Below are 20,904 nucleotides of genomic sequence, written 5' to 3'. Positions count from 1 at the left end.
AAAAAGGTTGGGGACCACTGCCTTAGGTGAAAGCTGTCATCCCTACCCCACCCCAGCCTGGCCTAACCAACTTTACTAAAAAATCCCACCCCCTTCCTAACCATCCACCCACAAAAAAGAAAGACCCTCTCCCGCACCCTAACCTAACTAATACAGAAAGAAAAATCTAAGCCCTATGAGAGAGAAAACGCCTCCTGGATCTCTAATAGGTATCTTCAGGAGGCCTCCCTCCACCAGGCACCTTAGGCTAGATAAAAACCTTCCTTACTGTTTCACCAGATCTTCTTGAGACTGAAAGCTAGTGCAAAATACCATGCAGTTCTCACTGCCACCATTTAGAAGGAGAACCTCCGAGATAAAAAAATTTCTCCACCACCTCCAATCTCTGTGGCTGCTGGCTGCAGGACAATTGTCCTTGGCTGGACACACTTTACCTCCAATGTTGCTCTCCACCTCAATCCAGTCACCACCTACCCCAGATCTTGGAAGGATCTTCAGATGACCAATTCCACCAGCAGGAGATTGCCTGACGTCTTGCCAATCTACCTTGGGTCTTTTTTCTCTCCCCAGCATTCAAATCTCCACTCCTTGGGAAAGGCTCTGATGGTACTGCCTTAGGGAGTATATACTTCCCCGGTCATGCCTTCCAACACAGCTCCTGATCATCAGCTGCCCATGATGTGTCCTAAGGTAAATTATGGAGAGATGAGTTCCGAAGGGGGTGGGGTGGGGGACCAAAATGCCATCCAGCTGGTAAAGCTGCACCTCCCGTTGCTTTGTTTTCTTTGTCCTCCTCACTCTCAGCAGGGGGAGGATAGAAGCACTCAGAGGGGGAAACTGATGGGCTAAAGTCACAACCAAGCCCTTGGCTATCACATCTGCTGTAATGTCACCTCTTTCCTAGTGCCTAGACTCCAAGTCTAGCTGTTCTTCTAAAGCAAGAGTGTCCAGCCGGCAAAGCTGCACCTCTTGCCACTTTGTTCTCTTAAACCTCCTCACTTTCAAAAAGGGGAGGATAGGATTAGAAGTATTGAGATCCATTTCTAACAGGTTATGTCTCTGCTGACCCAGATGCTCCATAGCCCTTTGCAGCAGTGCTGCGCGCTGGCCCTGCAGGGGAAAGCGTGGAGTTAATCTTCCCATCTCCCTCCACTGCAGCTCCAGGGCTGGTCGCATCTCTCTCCATTTGTTCTCTGCTTCCTCCCCAGGCAAGTATCTGTCCCATTCTTCTCCTTCCACTCTGTCTCTGTGTTCCCACCTTACTGCCTCACCTTCTCTCCCCTCCTGCTCTCTCACTGTTTCTTTTCTAGTTTGCTCATGCCCTTGCCCCCCTCCTCTGGACTGACATCTCCGAAGAAGCTTCTCCTCTCTCTCGACTTTTCTTGTGGTTTCGGGGGTCAATTTGTCCTGGGATATTCCCCTACACTTTTCGGGAGTTGGTGTTGATCCACACGCCTTTTCTTCTCCCCAGGCACGGCTCCGTCTCTTACCAGGCTCCGCTCCCCCGACCCTGGACAAGAACACCCGCACTGCACCGGAGAACACTCGAGTATAAGCTGAGGGGGGCTTTTTCAGCATTAAAAATGTGATGAAAAAGTTGGCTTATACACAGGTATATATGGTAAGTGACCTTAGGAAAAAATAGAATAGGTAGGACAGTGTTTGGTCTCAGACTGTATGAAACCTAATAAATCATTTTCTTGTGCCTTCATCTCCAAACTGTTTTTTCTTCCTTCATCTTTGTCCTTTGTCTTTCCAGTCTAGTTACTATTGGAATTTGGGAGGGAGGCAGGGAGTGGCAGGGATCAGAACCAATTATATGTGTTTATACAGTATCACAAAAAATGTTATGTATTTTAAATAATAAAAAGCCTCTCTGAAATGCTTAAGATATAAACGAGGGAAGGCAATCTCTAAATGGATCCTTGTAAACTTGCACAACACTGCATTACTACTCATGTGAAGGTCTTAGTGTGGCTAGAACTTTTAAGATATGTAACAAATGATTTTAGAAAGTTTCATATCTATTTTTCAAACAAGGAAGCAAATGTTCACTTCAGAACTCATTTCTTACATTTAAAAATTAGTTGAACTTCCTTTCTTTTTTGCCTCTCTCTAGAGACATATTCAAGCCAAAACAACTTATGCTTTCATTCAGTACCTCATTTGAAAAGGATCTTAATATTTACAAAATAAAATGCAGTTTTATAAAAATTGTCATTTGCATGAAGCCAGTTCTACTTAAAATGATAAAGACCTGCAATTATGTTGTCTTTTAACTACCTGCAGTCTCAGGTGCTGTAACCTTTAGGTGAAAGTAATGGCCCTAAATCTTACAGCAGTGATCAAGCTGGAAACCCAGGGCACAAAGATTTTGATAGTAAAATTTACCCATTCTTGTCCTCCTTTATATTCTGATGTCAAACAAACCTAAGGGCATGAATTCTCATCCAACTCTCATGAACTCATAGAAATAAAGGTAAAGGTATCCCCTGTGCAAGCACCGAGTCATGTCTGACCCTTGGGGTGACGCCCTCTAGCGTTTTCATGGCAGACTCAATACGGGGTGGTTTGCCAGTGCCTTCCCCAGTCATTACCATTTTACCCCCCAGCAAGCTGGGTACTCATTTTACCGACCTCGGAAGGATGGAAGGCTGAGTCAACCTTGAGCCGGCTGCTGGGATTGAACTCCCAGTCTCATGGGCAAAGCTTTCAGACGGCTGCCTTACCACTCTGCGCCACAAGAGGCTCTCTCATAGAAGTAGAAAGGCTTTTGAGCAGTTTTTTCCCACATAACAAAAGCAAAATAGATCCTAGGTCAACCTAGTTCAATAGTTACTGAATTCCCATATCACTGCATATCTCAATGGATATCTTATATATGTTCTAGATTTTCTTGTCCACACAGGAAAACCCAGAGGTGAATTATTGCTATAGGGCAATATCAAACAAGTGTGTTGATCTGGGTTACAGGCCTATCCTCACAACCAGTAGGAGACAACGTGGGGAGGGTGTCAGTAACAATGTGATGTTGCTTCTGAGCTCATGCCTCACCAGGAATTGCCAAAAACTCCCACTAGCTGCTGGATTGCCAGTGGTGAGTACCTACTGGAGGTGGTACATTTTCTGTCCCCAGTAGGGACATGGTGACATTACTGTGGATCCATTCAGTGTCTACGATGACAGGCAATGGTTCTCCAGGATCTTTGACAGAGAAAGGCTGTTTCCAGCATCCACCTCCTGAGATCCTTTCTTTGGAGCTGCCAGAGACTGAACCTGAAATTTCCTGCAAGCAAAATATGTGCTCTGTTGCTGAGTTGAAGCCCCTATTATTAAAGCTCATTTATTAATAGTCTAATCTATTACACTAAAATACTAAGGATTTCAGTGGGATTTATTTCCATGTAATGTTCATAATCCAATAGATCTGATTTTGTGCATGCACTTCTCCATGTCCTGTAGCTTCCACCTCTCTTCTATGAAGGAAATGCTCTGAATATTAACTGGAATATACAAGGTATCTCCTAGAAGCAAATGGGACACAAAGCCAGCTTGGTGTAGTGGTTAGGAGTGTGGACATCTATCTGGTGAGTCGGGTTTGATTCTGAACTCCCTCAAATGCAGCCAGCTGGGTTACCTTGGGCTTGCCACAGCACTGATAAAGCTGTTCTGACAGGGCAGTGATATCAGGGCTCTCTCAGCCTCACCGATCTCACAGGGTGTCTGTTGTGGGGGTAGAGGAAAGGGAAGGTGAATGTAAGCCACTTTGCAACTCATTCAGGTAGAGAAAAATGGCATATAAGAACCAACTTCTCTTCACATGTTTATTGTATTTGTTTAAAGAATACGCCTATGGACTGTTTTCCACCATTTGTTGCAAAAAAAAGTCATGGTTCCCATAGTTTATATAATTACTTTCTCAACCTCACTCACATTCCAGGAGACAGAAATGAAAATATTGAAACATGCCTGAAAGAAAGAGTAACTGCAGTATTTGAAGGTCTTGTTTATCAAAGCTAATCCTCTGCATTTTGTTGGAAATGAAATGAAATTCGACACTGGTGTTCTTGTAATCATTTTGCAGAATCATTCCAGGCATTGTATCCTTATCGAACGATGATATCTATATTGAGGGAATCAGACAACAAGACTTCTTTAATTGGTTCGAACACATCAGAAAAAGTGAGTTCTAAAATAATATACTTAGAAGGAAAATTCAATTAGACTTATATCCATTCATATAAATCAGTGTGAATGTTCTTGTTAGTGTATAGTACTTGGACCAGGGAGCCCCACAAAGCTTAGTCACTATCTTCCAAGGGCCATGTTCACATAGTGTTTTCTTCAAGTCCTCCCTAGGCCTGTAAAATCAAAGTGTATTGTGAATCCAGACCAAAGCATGTGGTTGAAGCTTTCCCCTATGATGTTTTCCGGAACTGAAACGGGGCACCATTTGTCTCATTAGAAAGCTATGTATACCCCTTCAGTGAAGGTGGGCCCCTCAAAGTCTGTTGGGCAGTTTCAGGTCAGGAAAATGGTCATGGATGCCCAGAGCTCCCTGTCTGTGAATACCTCGGTCCCAATCCAAACTGGCTCCATTGTGTCTAGGATGATGTTTCCAATAGAGTTTAATTGTGAGGATTCATAGAAATATCATGTGCAGGCTCTCAGTCTAATTTACCTCACAGATTAGGGAAAAAATAAGGTAGTCTTATGGATGTTACCTTGAGTTCCTTGCAGTAATAAATCTTAAATATTGGAATGTCAGTCTCTCAAATAGTTTTTTTAGCGCAGTGTGTCTTCTGCTACAATGCGGAAATGGAGCTATGATCAGCTAACCACTTTCATTAACCACAAATGTAATAGATAACTTTTCTAAATCATCACTGACCCCTGCAGAAGGATTTAACAGCATTCGAAACATCTCTGGATGCCATTTCAGCTAACTTTCAAAAAAGTATTTCTATTTACACTTCATTAGCTCAGGTCCATTTATATCATCTTTAGAAATAAAAAGTACACTGGTCTTGAAATTATTTGGTGTTGTCCAATCTGGTCTTGCTCCTGTCATCTCTGCTAATTTCCCACTGGTCCAACAGAGCTAGGGATTGGAGGTTAGTCACCACTTTTGAAATATACTCCATTTTGAAGAGCAAAAAGTGTATTTATTTATTCAACAGAAAGCAAGCCAAAGCAAAGCAAAAGCACCCACTCCCAGGCCAATCACCAAAACAAAGGCTGCACAATAATAATAGTTCATTGTCAGGCCACACACAGAGTATGAGTCTGTTTTTCTCATTTGAGAAGTTTATACACTGGAATAAAGACCAAAAGTGGGAAGGAGGGGAGCTTGGGAAATGCACATTTCGGAGGTTTTCAAAAGTAATTGCTTCAATTATCACCTGCAGATCTTTAATGAGGGTGCTGTTGCTTCATTTTGCAAACTATTTATTTCAAAGTGGTCCTGGATCCATGTTCTTCAATTTAAAAAAAAGTGTTGTACATTCAGCTCTCGCTCGTTCTTTTCTTTTACTAAATCCTTAAATGAAAGAAGTACAACTTTGAAGGAACTAGTGTATAGGACATTAGGATATTTTGCCAAGGGCTATTGCTAGTTGTTCCCCCACTTAAGACTGGGTAGGATTTACTGTTTTTTTAAATGTGCAGAAAGGACATGTACCATAGATCTAAGCTATTATTTAGAGTTACTTCTGAGGCATTTCAAGGGAAATACCCACATACTCATGAGTGCTTTTTCCTCCTCCCCACAACAGACGTGATGCAAGGTAGGTGGAGCTGAAAACTCTAAGAGAACTGATCTGTGAGAACAGCTCTAAGAGAGCTGTGACTAACACGGTCACCTAGCTAGCTAGCTGCATGTGAAGGAGTGGGAAATCAAACACTCTACTCCAGATTAACATCTGCCACTCTTTAACCACTACACCACACTGGCTTTCAAGAAGGAATCAATAAAACTGCCAGCCAGACCCAGATTTCTAGTCTCTCCTGGTTGATTTAATTTGAAGCTAATACAGAAACAAGAGATACTACCAATAATCTCATTGCTGATACAGTTTTTAAAATAGATCTCTGTTCCAACCACTTACTCATGGAAGGGCTCTGTTTCTCTTTAAGCAGTGAGAATGACCATTGATTTACTGAAAAGGGTCCTTCTGATGTAAGGAGGTCATCTTGGATGGGTTTTCCCACCGTTCACTCTGAGAGCCAGAACTAAAAAACTTCTGCACTTCCTGTTTCCTTCATGGGAAAACTCCCCTGAGCCAGCTCAACATCTAGGCCCATTATGCACGACCACAGAAACGGCGATTTTGGATCACATGGAAAACACGGAGAGGAAAGATGCGAAGCACACCGGTTATGCATGGGACAGGGTGCGACGGCAGCAAAACCCAGAGTAACTGATTATGCACGTGGCGATCCTGGCGCCGCTTCTGGTTGCGCCCCGGTCACCTGGAAGCTGCGCTTTCTTCCGCGTATCGCTAACGCGGCTTTTTCGGCAGCATGCACCGATGCTGCAGCCAGTTGCAGCTGGCACCATGCGTTATTGGTGATTTTAGTCGCCACCATTCCACCCTGAATGTGCGTTATTCCCCCCGTGCATAATGGGTCTTAGAGAGCTGAATGATAAACCTTCAACTGAACAATTAACAACCCTGAAGGAAAACTGGTGCTTCAAACATAAAACTGGTGCTTCAAACATGGAAGAAGAAAGAGCTTCAAACACAGAAGATAACAGGAAAAGGACAAGTAGGAATCTTACTATGTTACTAGATCTAATGACTAACTCCTATAGACTGCTCTGAACCACTCTTTATCGAAACAGATTAACTAATGCTATAATTAAGAAGGAGAAGATGGAGGTGGACGGATATGTCTTGGGAGGGACAAGATGTCCTTCTTACCTCAGAAGAGAAGGACCCTTTTCAGTAAGTAATCAATGGTCTGAGGCATCTTGGCTTAAAACTCCCAGAGCAGTGATCACACCGCAGGTGAAGCATCTCTGCTCACCTCTACGATCTGCTGTTAGACGGTTCTGCCAAAGGCTGCATCCACAGAAGTGTAAGCATCCAGCTTGTAATGCTTGACAAATGTGAAAATTGAAGACCAAGTGGCAGCTTTACATATGTCTTCGATGGAAGCCCTGTTTTTAAGGGCTACGTTAGTAGCAGCTGACCTGACAGAATGTGCAGTAATTCCCACTGGAATCGGCTGCTTTTGAGCCTTGTAAGCCTCCATGATGCAGGCTTTGAGGCATCTACTTATAGCTGACTTAGATATAGGTAAACCCAACCTGCTATGAATCAGGATTTGAATTTTCTCAGACTGTTTTAACTATTTATGTTGTAAACCGCCCTGAGACGTATTGGGAGAAGGGCGGTCTAAAAATTAAATAATAATAATAATAATAATAATCCTGTCTGTTTTCAGGAAGAGCTATCAGGGACATACATCTGTCATAGATGGCTCACTAAATCAAACTAACAGTAGCTTTCCAGTAATCACTTCTCTTATAAACCAGTTCACAAGCTGTGGCACCTAAGTATGATCAGACCTTTCAAACAAAAAGTACCATTTCCAAAAGGATACTACATTCATTCCACACAGGCAGTTTTTTCATACAAGGTTTCCATTCAAAGTGCTGTTTACCTTGTCATCCTATCAAACAGAAGAAGGTATATGTGATGACATGGGTTTGCACTGCATGACAGTTTCTGGCATGCGAAAATATATCTACGTTTATTTGTTCAAATCAAAGCTTTGTTGGAGGACATGAAATAGAGGAAGCAGATCAAGGGAAAGAAATGGGACATCAAATTACAATGAAAACTTTTTAGAGTACTCCTGCCATGTATGAGGGAAGGTGAACAGAAATATTTGTTTGTTTGTAATACAACACATGCAACACACCTTGATAATTTCATAGCAAACTCCATTCGACACTAAAGTATGTTATGCTTAAATGAATATTTTGACCCAATCTAATGCAAGTTTTCTCTACAACAAAGTTTTCTCTACAACTAAGATGAGGTAGGTGTCCAGAGTTCAGTCTGTTGAGAGCCCTATTGAAGAATGGGATATACATATATATAATTAATAAAATGGATTACTGCCCAATAGGGATGCACACGACTGCATCCTTCATTAATCTGTTGATGGTGTGAGGTGAAGCACTCTAATTTCCTCTCAAGGGTTGACATGGTTATTAGCAGGCTTGCAAGTGTCCATGGTTTGGACTTTCTTGCTGATACCTTCTTTTTCCAAGGCCATATTCAAAATTGTCATAATTGGTTAATCGTAAGAACCTGTGCTCAATTGTGTAATGAGAACAGAGACAGGAGTTAGGAGTGGATGCTAACTTCTTCTGAAAAGTTCCATCAAGTGAGATCCCTGATTGAATCCAAAAGACCCCCTGATGCCAGAGGGAAAAGGACAATAATGCTATAGACCTAAGGGAAGCCATGCTAACTTTATGCTTGTGCCATGCTCGCACTTTTATGCTTTGTATGATAGACTGCAACGTATAAAGCTACAATATAGGCAAGAATTTTTCAACCTTTTGAGCATGGAGATACATCTGAAATATTTTTCGGGCTTTGAGTTACCGCAGAAATGATGTCCTTTGGCCATGACCCCTGCCATGCCCCATCTCCTCACCCCACCACACTTTGCCTGCAGTGCCCCATATGCAATGCTCCATATAAAAATGCAATAAAAATATGCTTCCCCTCCAACTCAAGATAGCTCCAAAGCCCAATAGAAGACATACTGGGCCAACCTACCCCAGCCACAGAGGAAGAAGCAGTATTGCTGCGGTGGTGGCTGCCAGCAGCCATCTTGGAAACCCCTCTGCCATAGTACAAGCAAAGGGCTCTCAAGGTACACTGCTGTACCCCAACACACTTGTTGGAAACCCTGGCTTAGATTCTTATGCTGCAAGAAGGTGGACCTTCTAATACCAGGTATGAGGAAGAAAACTAGCTTTTGAAATTTCTGAGCTGCTAAACAACAGAGGCTTTTTCTTTTTATTGTTCAGTTAACCTTTATGTATTTTGATAAAGGTCTGCTTTATTTGTGTCCATTTAACCTTGAGGCCCCATTCTGCTCACATAAAAAGGAAACCAGTAGGACACAGGCTCGGGTCCTTGACAGCTGAGTAAAAAGATCTGTCCCCATCTGATGTGGAAGTGTCTCACATTTTGAGGTTATTCAGAATCAATTAGTTCAGCTCCGCAGTATTGGGCCCTTGTCGGTCCTCCTTCTGTTTTATTGAACTATGGCCCTTATTCGATAGCAATACTGAATATAGCCATGAGGGGTCAGAATATGATGAAGAAATCCCACAAGGGTGTCACCCTGGTAACCCAGAGGCAGGCCTGAACCTCAAGTCTGGGATATCTGTTTTTCCTATAGTTAGCAGCTGTTTTGTTTAATGACCGCCTTCTGCTTAGGACAATTGTGCATTTCTAGATCATGTTTCTCTCACTGCCTGCAGAAACTCTGTAATGATTGTTAGCAGAGGTTACTCTAATGAGAGCGCGTTAATAATGTAACATGAGAGATCATTTAAATGAGTGTGTTGGTTTTCTTCCAGTGCTGTGCAACATGGAGGCTTGTGTAGCTCACTGCTGAGGAGGGTATTTGAGCCGTTTGATTATTTCATGAGACTTGCACACCACCTCCCCGACCCTTAGCAGATTTTTAAGGCACAGATAAATAACTGTGCACCTTCCTGCTGGGGGAAATGGAAGGAGGAGTGGGAATAATCACTGAATTAAGACTCAACAGAGTGATAAAGCTGCCACCACCACTGGTAATACAAGGGGTCCTGGTAGAGATAATTAAAAGTCTGGAGAGAAAACTGTCACATTGATGAGAAGAAAGAAAAAGAAGGAGCATCAGGGGACAGAGATCAAATAAAAGAAAACAATATTTTACTCTAATCCATTAAAATCAACAATTAAAAACCAATACATTCTTCCCTGCAGAGAGATAACTCAGACATAGTTTACTTATGCATGCAATACACATTGTGCTTATATAGCACCTTCCCAAAGGGACTGACAAGGTAATTCACAGATACTATTGGTACTGCTCAATCAATCAGTTTTTAAGACAATGCAAAAAAGAGGCTTAGAAACTGTGAAATAAATATATATATGTAATGTTTCTGCATATAACTTCACAAATAAGTGCTGTGAGAAAATTGCCTCTCCATGACTATAGCCTGGTTCCATCTTCATGAACTGAAACAGGAAGGTTCCATTGTTAAGGGCCTCAAATAACGAAGTCTTTTACAATAGTGGAAAGTACCCACAATATAACCTGCAGCTATGAGCATGACTTCCTATGTGCAGGTCTAAACTAGATAACACGTTCTAATGGTCAGACGCTTTGATATGCAAAGGGAGGACAGGCACCAACAGGTGATTTATGGTTTTACAGCAACAGTCCAGGAGTCTCCGGGAGAACACAGGTGAAACTCGGGTAAGGGACTGGGGTTCATGACACTGGCCCCGACCTAGTGGAATGAACTCCTAGGACCTTGCAGGAGTTTTTGTGGTTCCACACGGCCTGCAAGGTGGAGCTCTCCCACCAGGTCTTTGGTTGAGGCCAGAGTGCAAGTAATTGGGGATAAATAAATACCTAAGACAGGCACCCCTTGTATTCCTCCCTGAGGTGCTGGGTGAGGGGGGGGGGGATTGAGTAGGAAGAATCTATTGTGCCAGTGGGTAAATTTTAATGACTGTGAGGTTTTGTTTAATTTTATCTTTGTGGGTTTCTACAATTTGATTGTAGCCAGCTATGAAACAGTCTCGAGAGCATTGGGATATAAATATAATGATGATGATGATTATGATAATAATAAACAGCATAAAAACACCATGAAACAATTTCAACAGAGAACATAAAACAATGGTTGTTATTTATAAAACAATACACTAACAAAATACTGTTAAAAAAAGATTAAAAGCCTACTTAAAAAAATATTTGGGCTTTGACTAAATGGCAATAAGGTATGCACTCAGCAAGCTGCAAGGATATTCCAGAGGCATGGTACTGCCACTAAAAAAGCCCTGTCTTTAGTCACCAGTTACCTCATCTCTGTAGGTGGGAGCCCTGAGAACAAGCTTGAGAGGTGACATTAATTGATCTGATGGACAGGGAGGTGATTTTTCAGGTACCTCAGCACCAGATCATCATAGAAATATAGTTCTAGAATATTCAAGTACATCCACAAACTGACTTTTCATTCCCTCCTATAATATTTAATTGTCTGAGAGTTGGATGTAATGTATGAAATCCAGATTCATCACAGCATAGTATAAATGGCTGTAATATTAATCTGGATTAATCTATGGAGAAAGTCCTAACAAGTCCCCAGAGTAGGACACCACTTTGACTAGTGATCCTTCAAGAACTAGCAATATTAACCCATGTCCCCAAACCAGTTAAAGCCCCGTACACCTTGATAAAACCTTCCACCAATTTGTTTCCCTGAGTTGTCTAGCACTATACACGTTATTGCAAACACCATAGGCTGCTTGTCTGATACTTTTCAAATTGCTCATACTTTCATCCCCCTGTGCAATCAATTAGCAATAAGATTCTTAATTAGCCTGGCCCACCTGGCTATTTTGCTTCTAATAAATCAATTAATTTCAATTCACACGGAGGGCTTTGTATTTAGTATGACAGCTCAGTCATTACTGGTCATCATTGGGTGTGACTGCTGTGCATGCTATAAAAACTTGATAGCCAAACTGAATTTATATTCTCTGTTGATGCAGAATCTCTCAGGTAAGCCTGGAGTGTGCTAATAATTTTAATGCAGGTAGAGATTTAGCAAAAAGGCCCAGCAGAGCAAAGGAGGAAGCTGAGATATCAATCTACCACACCAACTTAAATAAACAGCATTTATATTTGAATAACAGGAAAAAAAACTTTAATTTCCAACCTGGACTGAATGTGCATGGAGGTTTTATTCCAACCCCAGGTCGATTCAGTTCCCGCCGTCTCCACTGAATGAAATTTCCATTTTGATTTTTTCCAGCTTAAATTTTCCCTGTGCAACAAGCATGATTGATCCGGAGTGAGCCTACCTTTCCCCCCCAATATCCTAAGGCAGATATAACCCTCAATATTTGAAAAATCGGCATGAGAAAGCATACAGCAATCTGCTTGCTGCTGAGCCTCCATGGTAGAGAAGCACTGATTGGCCAAGGCTTCAGTTCAAAGGCTTCAGGCTGCAAGTTTGCCTTAAAGGGGAAGCCCTAACTTATCTTGGCAGGAACTCCAGAAGCTCTAACGTCTCTCGATGGCGATGTGCCTCTTGTGCCTTTTTTTCTCCCTCCTCTGCTGTCTCCAATCCTCTTCCCACCTCCTCAAGAAAAGAAAGAGACTTCTGCTGCACTTGGCTCCCCCCCCTTCTGAGCTTCCATAACCATGTGCAGAACACTTTTCTGTTTCAATGGGGAGGGAGGATAGAGGAAGACCCGAGTTCAAATCAATCTGGCTTCAGCGGGATCCACAACAGAATAAACAAAGTAAGTGCAGATTCAGCCCTAGAATGTCCTGGTGTCCCACAGGATCCTGACAATGCTGTTCAAATAGCTATTAGTTTTGAACCCAAGGAATATATTTACAAACAAGAGAAATGGTATCACTAACAGTTTAGATATTAGGTTGCCAAGTATTGAATCAGGTAAAAGATTCCTAACAGTGTCTAATAGAAATACAACAGGGCTTTTTCTGTTGATCACTGAAAACACCTGATACAAAGCAGGAATAGCCAATTTTCATTCTCTTGGACATGCTAATTTGAATATTCTCTATCTACCCTGTCCAATTTTTATATCCTCAACCACTGCTGAGTCTGGAATCATCCAATTCTACCATATATGATCTCTTAATAAAGATAGCATCACGTAACATAAGAGGTTCTTAGATGTTAATTTATTTTAGGTCACATTTTCCTTTTCAGGTCAAAGAATCTGAGCTGAGCCTCATTAAAACAATAATTAACATTTCAAACCCCAGTAAATCATAAAAGTGGTGGGAAGGAAGTATAAAAGCAAGGAAGATTTCAATTCATCAGCCAACAGAACCAGATTATTGTTATTGTTAATTGGGAAGTCATGTCCAACCCATCGCGACCCCATGGAAAATGATCCTCCAGACCTTCCTGTCCTCTACCATTCCCCGGAATCCATTTAAGCTTGTGCTGACTGCTTCAGTGACTCCATCCAGCGACCTAATTCTCTGTCGTCCCCTTCTTCCTTTGCCCTCAATCGCTCCCAGCATTAGGCTCTTCTCCAGGGAATCCTTACTTCTCATGAGGTGGCCAAAGTATTTGAGTTTCATCTTCAGGATCTGGCCTTCTAAAGAGCAGTCAGGTCTGATCTCCTCTAGGACTAACAAGTTTGTTCGCCTTGCAGTCCAAGGGACTCGCAAGAGTCTTTTCCAGCACCAGAGTTCAAAAGCCTCAATTCTTTGACACTCAGCTTTCCTTATGGTCCAACTTTCACAGCCATACATTGCAACTTGGAAGACCATAGCCTTGACTAGATGCACTTTGACTAGATGCACTTTTGTTGGCAGCGTGATGTCTTTGCTTTTTAGGATGCTGTCTAGATTTGCCATAGCTTTCTTCCCCGGGAGCAAGCGTCTTTTAATTTCTTTGCTGCAGACCCCATCTGCAGTGACCTTGGAGACCAGGAAAATAAAATATGTCACTACCAGATCCAGAACATAACAAAAAAACTCTACAGGATAATACAGACTATATATCAAATCAGTTTGGGCTCCCTTGTGGAGTTCCACAGGGCTCTGTGCTCTCCCCCACGCTTTTTAACATCATTATGCACCCTCTGGCCCAGCTGGTCAGGAGTTATGGCTTGGGTTCTCATCAGTACGCTGATGTCACCCAGCTATATATCCTGATGGATGGCCACCCGGATTTCCCCCCGGATCCATTTGCCAGATGTTTGGAAGCCATGGCTGGATGGATCGAGCAGAGCCGCCTGAAATTCAACGCTGCCAAGACTGAGGTCCTGTGATTTGGGGGGAAGGGAGCATCTCAGGAAGCGCAACTACCCTCCTTGGCTGGGATGTAACTGACCATCACGTCCCAAGCCATGAATTTGGGTGTGACCTTGGATGCCCCGTTAACATTGGAGGCCCAGGTCAAGAAGGTAGCAGTGCAGGCTGTTTTCCATCTTTGCCAGGCTCGGCTACGTGCCCTACCTGTCTCCTGACCACCTGGCCACAGTGATGCATGCAACGGTCACCTCCAGAATAGATTTCTGTAACTCGCTCTACGCAGGCCTACCCTTGCACCTGATCTGGAAATTGCAGCTGGTGCAAAATGCAGCTGCTAGGGTCCTCACAGGAACATCTTGGAGGACCCACATCTAGCCTGTGCTGAGGCAGCTGCATTGGCTACCGATTGCTAGCCGGATCAGGTTCAAGTTTTTGGTTCTAACCTTTAAGGCCCTCTGAAGTCTGGGATCCACATACTTGAGGGACAGCCTGATGTCCTATGCCCCCCGGGAGGCACCTCTGGCCTGAACCAGGGCCAGGGCCTTCTCGGTCGTGGCCCCTAGCTGGTGGAATGAGCTCCTGGAAGAGCTGCAGTCCCTGCGGGATTTATCAGCTTTCCGCAGGGCCCGCAAACGGAGCTCTTCCTCCAGGCCTACAGCCTTGTAAGATCGCCCTTGTAAGATCGCCCCCCCTCCTCTTCTCTTCATTTCTCTTTTCAGGGTTACACATGCAGTGATCCCTGGTCTCCTCCTTGGGTAATGTCGCCGTTGTTGGGTTGGATGATATGACTCTGTGTTAGAGTGTTTTTATGTATTGGGGGTTTTATGGGGTTTCATATGCTGTTACCCACCACAAGCCTTAGGAGAGTGGCGGGCTATAAATCCAAATAATAATAATAATAATAATAATAATAATAATAATAATAATATCAATAAAATTGGCAGAAGCTGGACAGGCAAGAAAATTAGATAGCCTGGGCAAATAAGTTAATCTTAACTTAGCATCTAAAGATAAAAGCATTAGAAATCTGTTCTTTCAAAGGGTGTAACTGGGGATATTAAGCACTTACCAATTTTCACTGAAGTCAGTTCTCTGACTCTGAAATCACCCCTTTAAAAAACTTTCCTCCTTATGCATGTGCGCTTATACTGAGTTTTTTTCTTCTTACCATAGTAGACGAAAGTAAACAATTATGCACTTGAAAGAGTTCTTTTCAAGTGGGAGGGGAACATCCTCCATTGTACTGGGAGATCATGGTTAGTTATGGTCAGCAGCAATGTCACCTGGCTGACAGATGCTGCTAGCAGAGCTTCCTGGGAATTGTCATTTATGGTCTTTGTGTTCAGCCATTGGTATAAGACAGCACAGGGCAGTAGATAAAACAATAAGTAACATTTATGCATAGAAAAATGGTATTCTTGGAACCCTTTTTAAGAAAAAGTAGCAAAGCAAGTTTACAATACTGTGAAGACACCATGTGGAAAAGCCGTGTTTGCTGTTATGAGGAGTGAGTAACATGCAGAATCAAAAATACAATGGTTGGTCTTGTTTAGGGAAAATGGTTTCACATGCAGAAACCAGAAAAACAACATGTTTTTTTGCAGAGTACTTGTGAGGTTTTCCCCAGTGTATAACACCTCCTGCTCTTAAGGTGATTCCTGGTTCTGAGATTGGCTTTACCTTTGCTCAGTAGATGCCAATGTTGCATAAACTGATCTTTAGATTACTGACTCTCATTACTTTCTACACTTACTTGTTCAGGCATTCCGCAAACCCAGTGATTAATTTTTTATACAATTGGATGTCATCAGTGTATAGATGGTTTGAACTACAACCCTCCAGACTATCTCTCCCATTGGTTTTATATACCATCCTGTCAGATCTTGAAAACTAAGCAGAGCTGACCCAGACTAGAATTTGGATGGGAAACCTCTTAGGAATTGGGTGGTAGTTCCTCCAAAGAACACAAGGGGTCTTGACACAGAGGCGGAAAATGGCAGAACATCTCCGAACATCCTGTGCTTGGCTACCAGATAATCCTCAGATCTCCTGGCTACACTACGTGTACCATAAGATAAATAATAATACCTCTACTCATATATGTAATTGGCTGGAACTGGATTCAAGGAAGTAAATCTGTTTTTTTTTTGTTTTTTTTGCTTTTACAGAATTCAGATGAGATGGAAATACAAGAACATTTAGGGAAGGTTCATGGTCTTTTCATAATTTGTCTATCAATAATATCATGGGCTGGATCCAAATGCTCCTTTCTGTTCATATGAGAAATCTTACATTTATGGAAGGAATCCATTGAATCGTGGTTTCAATAAGGTGCAGAGTTGCTCATGTGCCAAAACATCAGCTCTTTATTGGTCACACATAACTGAACTGAACTCAACAGCCTACCACCTGAACTTATATACAGTTAAGGGTCCCCATCAAGGTCCGTGATTGGTCCTAAGCAGAGCCCTCTGTTTGGAAAAAGATAACAACCAATAGCAGGCTGGATCTTGCATATCAGCCAACGGTAATTACGTATTTCCGATCTCTGCTAGATCACATGCACAACAGAATCCTTCCATTGATGAAAAGTTCCCTGTATGAACATTACTACTAAAGCACTAATTTAGATACAACTCATATTTCCATGGTAGCCTTGGGATGTAAAGTCTAGGTGGTTACTAATTTTGTCTTAGATTTAGAGCCAGTTCTCATGTGCTAAGACATTCTATTTAGTGCATTTTTACTACACCTGGCCAAGTTATGTGTTAGGTCACATGGTTGCCTATAATAAAATTCAACATTCCTATAGTACTTCTCCATAGATGGGAAAAGTAAGTTGCCTTTAGGGTAGAATATGTGACTTAATATATCAGATGAGTATTCACTTGGTAATATGAACTGGCCATAGGTTTAAAAATCTGTAATGTAATTTATTGTTAATATTTCTTCTTGCTTAATACAGCTACTTAATGAAGTGTTAGAATTTGAGTGCTTACTGATTCTGCAACAGTGAATCAGGAAACATAAGGCTAGGCTGTGTCAGATGAGCTTGGAAGAAGAAATCAGAGAGTTAGCAATGGAAGTCACTAGAGACTAGGAGGAGCTGTTATTTAGAGTAGAACTCTAGGGAATGATTCCCCAGAGGACATGCAGAAACAAGAGAAAGTGCTTTCTGACAGCTCGTGGGACTTTATGTTACAACTAAAGTCAAATTGGTGCAATATCATTTAACTGGGTAAAGCCTAGTAAAGTTCCATTATGTTTTGAGTGATTCTAAGGAATCTTGACGATTGTATGAATTATTTCCTGTCATTTAGAACAATAGGAAGTAATTCAAACAACAGTACATATATTATTACAGATCTCAAAACTGAGAGGCATAAACTACCAAGTACTGTTTGAATTATGTATTTAGGTACTTGTGGTGCAGAGTGGTAAGGTAGCAGACATGCAGTCTGAAAGCTCTGCCCATGAGGCTGGGAGTTCAATCCCAGCAGCCAGCTCAAGGTTGACTCAGCCTTCCATCTTTCCGAGGTTGGTAAAATGAGTACCCAGCTTGCTGGGGGGTAAATGGTAATGACTGGGGAAGGCACTGGCAAACCACCCCGTATTGAGTCTGCCATGAAAACGCTAGAGGGCGTCACCCCAAGGGTCAGACATGACCCGGTGCTTGCACAGGGGATACATTTACCTTTACCTTTACCTTACAATATATCTCATTATTTCAGTTCCATTCAAATATCATTTTGCTGTTACCATATCCAGAGCTGTTGGGATAGACCATAATGCATGCCATTCTAAATTTGTAATAACAATGTAAAGGGGCACCACTCAGTCCCTCCCCTGAATTTTACTTACCTTCGCAGTGCAGTCGATACACGTGTTGCATAAATATCTCACACACCTTTCTCTCCAACCTCCTCCATACATGAAACACCCTACAGCTGCATTCAGACATCACTTCTAACTGATATATAACTAGAATGTACAAAACCTTGGCTTGCTGTCCGCTTGTGTGTACCACTTGCTCTCTCTGTCTTCTCTCTTCTTGCAGGGATAGAATCATAGAATCATAGAGTTGGAAGGGGCCATACAGGCCATCTAGTCCAACCCCCTGCTCAACGCACGATTAGCCCTAAGCATCCTAAAGCATCCAAGAAAAGTGTGTATCCAACCTTTGCTTGAAGACTGCCAGTGAGGGGGCGCTCACCACCTCCTTAGGCAGCCTATTCCACTGCTGAACTACTCTGACTGTGAAAAACTTTTTCCTGATATCTAGCCTATATCGTCCCCCTTCAAGGATCGCTGCCTTGTTGTGGCAAGGGGGCTTGCGTAGTTCAGTGAAGCTATGAGCTATACCGTGCAGGGCCACCCAAGACGGACAGGTCATAGCTGAGAGCTCTGACAAAAGGTGATCCACTGGAGAAGGAAATGGCAAACCACTCCAGTATCTTTGCCATGAAAACTCTATGGACAGTTCCAATAGGCATAACGATATGACGCTGGAAGATGAGCCCCTCAGGTCGGAAGGTGTCCAATATGCTACTGGGGATGAGCAGACGGCTAGTACGAGTAGCGCCAGAATGAATGAAGCGGCTGGGCCAAAGCCGAAAGGACGCTCAGTTGTGGAAGTAACTGGTGGCGAAAAGACAGTCCGATGCTGTAAAGATTTTTATTCCATAGGAACCTGGAACGTCAGATCCATGAATCAAGGCAAGCTGGACGTGGTTAAACAAGAAATGACAAGACTGAACATCGACATTTTAGGAATCAGTGAACTAAAATGGACAGGAATGGGTGAATTTAATTCAGATGACCATCAGGTATACTACTGTGGACAAGAATCTCGCAGAAGAAATGGAGTAGCATTCATAATCAATAAGAGAGTAGGAAAAGCAGTCTTGGGATACAATCCCCAAAATGACAGAATGATCTCAGTTCGAATCCAAGGCAAACCATTCAACATCACAGTGATCCAGGTCTACGCCCCAACCACTGCTGCTGAAGAGGATGAAGTTGATCAGTTCTATGAAGCCCTACAACACCTTCTAGAAGCAACGCCCAAAAATGATGTGCTTATCATCATGGGGGATTGGAATGCTAAAGTAGGAAGCCAAAAGATAACCGGGATAACAGGCAAGTTTGGCCTTGGAGTACAAAATGAAGCAGGGCACAGGCTGGTAGAATTTTGTCAAGAGAATACAATGGTCATAGCAAACACTCTTTTCCAGCAACCCAAGAGACGACTCTACACATGGACATCACCAGACGGTCAACACAGAAATCAGATTGACTATGTGCTCTGCAGCCAAAGATGGAAAAGTTCTATCCAGTCAATAAAAACAAGACCAGGAGCTGATTGTGGTTCAGATCATGAGCTTCTTGTTGCAAAATTTAGGCTTAAACTGAAGAAAGTAGGGAAAAGCACTAGGCCACTCAGGTATGAACTAAATCATATCCCCGACGAATACACAGTGGAGGTGGCAAATAGATTTAAGGAATTAGATCTGATAGACAGAGTGCCTGAAGAACTATGGATGGAGGTTCGCAACATTGTACAAGAGGTAGCAACTAAAACCATCCCAAAGAAAAAGAAATGCAAGAAATCAAAATGGCTGTCTGAGGAAGCTTTACAAATAGCTAAGGAGAGAAGGGAAGTGAAAGGCAAGGGAGAAAGAGAAAGATACACCCAACTGAATGCAGAATTCCAGAGAAAAGCTAGAAGAGATAAGAATGCCTTCTTAAATGAACAGTGCAAACAAATAGAAGAAAACAATAGAATCGGGAGGACCAGAGATCTTTTCAAGAAAATTGGAGATATGAAGAGAACGTTTCATGCAAAGATGGGTATGATAAGGGACCAAAATGGTAGGGACCTCACAGAAGCAGAAGAGATTAAACAAAGGTGGCAAAATTATACAGAAGAACTATACAAGAGCGAGCTTAACATCCCTGATGACCACAATGGGGTAGTTACTGACCTGGAGCCAGACATCCTGGAATGTGAAGTCAAATGGGCCTTAGGAAGTCTGAGTAACAATAAAGCTAGTGGTGGTGACAGCATTCCAGTTGAACTATTCAAAATCTTAAAGGACGATGCAGTAAAAGTGCTACACTCAATATGCCAGCAAATTTGGAAAACTCAACAATGGCCACAGGATTGGAAAAGGTCAGTTTACATTCCAATTCCAAAGAAGGGCAATGCCAAAGAATGTTCAAACTACCGCACCATTGCACTAATTTCTCATGCTAGCAAAGTTATGCTCAAAATCCTACAAGCTAGGCTCCAGCAATATGTGGACCGAGAACTTCCAGAAGTACAGGCAGGATTTCGAAGAGGCAGAGGAACTAGAGATCAAATTGCCAACATACGCTGGATCATGGAGAAAGCTAGGGAGTACCAGAAGAACGTCTACTTCTGCTTCATTGACTATGCTAAAGCCTTTGATTGTGTGGAACACAACAAATTGTGGCAAGTTCTTAAAGAGATGGGAATACCAGAGCATCTTATTTGTCTCTTGAGAAATTTATATGCAGGTCAAGAAGCAACAGTGAGAACTGAACATGGAATCACTGACTGGTTCAAAATTGAGAAAGGAGTTCGGCAAGGCTGTATACTGTCACCTTGCCTATTTAACTTGTATGCAGAGCACATCATGAGAAATGCGGGATTAGAGGAGTCACAAATTGGGATCAAGATTGCAGGGAGAAATATCAACAACCTCAGATATGCAGATGATACCACTCTAATGGCAGAAAGTGAAGAGGAACTAAAGAGCCTGTTGATGCGGGTGAAGGAGGAGAGTGCAAAAGTTGGCTTGAAACTCAACATCAAGAAAA

At 42.4% G+C, this 20,904-nt stretch overlaps 2 long non-coding RNA genes across 3 annotated transcripts in view; one reads left to right on the top strand and one right to left on the bottom strand.

The window, feature by feature from the left end:
* The window catches only part of LOC143841176 (uncharacterized), a 49,075-nt gene that overhangs the window by 17,742 nt on the left and 10,429 nt on the right, over positions 1-20,904 (top strand). For both annotated transcript variants that reach the window (XR_013232607.1, XR_013232608.1), the window contains 4 exons: positions 571-690; positions 1,472-1,621; positions 3,463-3,587; positions 4,085-4,182. This is a non-coding gene — a long non-coding RNA (uncharacterized LOC143841176). The remainder of the gene's footprint in view (positions 1-570; positions 691-1,471; positions 1,622-3,462; positions 3,588-4,084; positions 4,183-20,904) is intronic.
* The window catches only part of LOC143841177 (uncharacterized), a 63,899-nt gene continuing 46,866 nt past the window's right edge, over positions 3,872-20,904 (bottom strand). Inside the window, exon 3 of the long non-coding RNA XR_013232609.1 lies at positions 3,872-4,123. This is a non-coding gene — a long non-coding RNA (uncharacterized LOC143841177). The remainder of the gene's footprint in view (positions 4,124-20,904) is intronic.

Source organism: Paroedura picta, chromosome 7, assembly GCF_049243985.1.
Source record: "Paroedura picta isolate Pp20150507F chromosome 7, Ppicta_v3.0, whole genome shotgun sequence".
Lineage (NCBI taxonomy): Eukaryota > Metazoa > Chordata > Lepidosauria > Squamata > Gekkonidae > Paroedura > Paroedura picta.
Note: the sequence above shows the minus strand (reverse complement) of the source record. Positions and strands in the feature narration are given on the sequence as shown.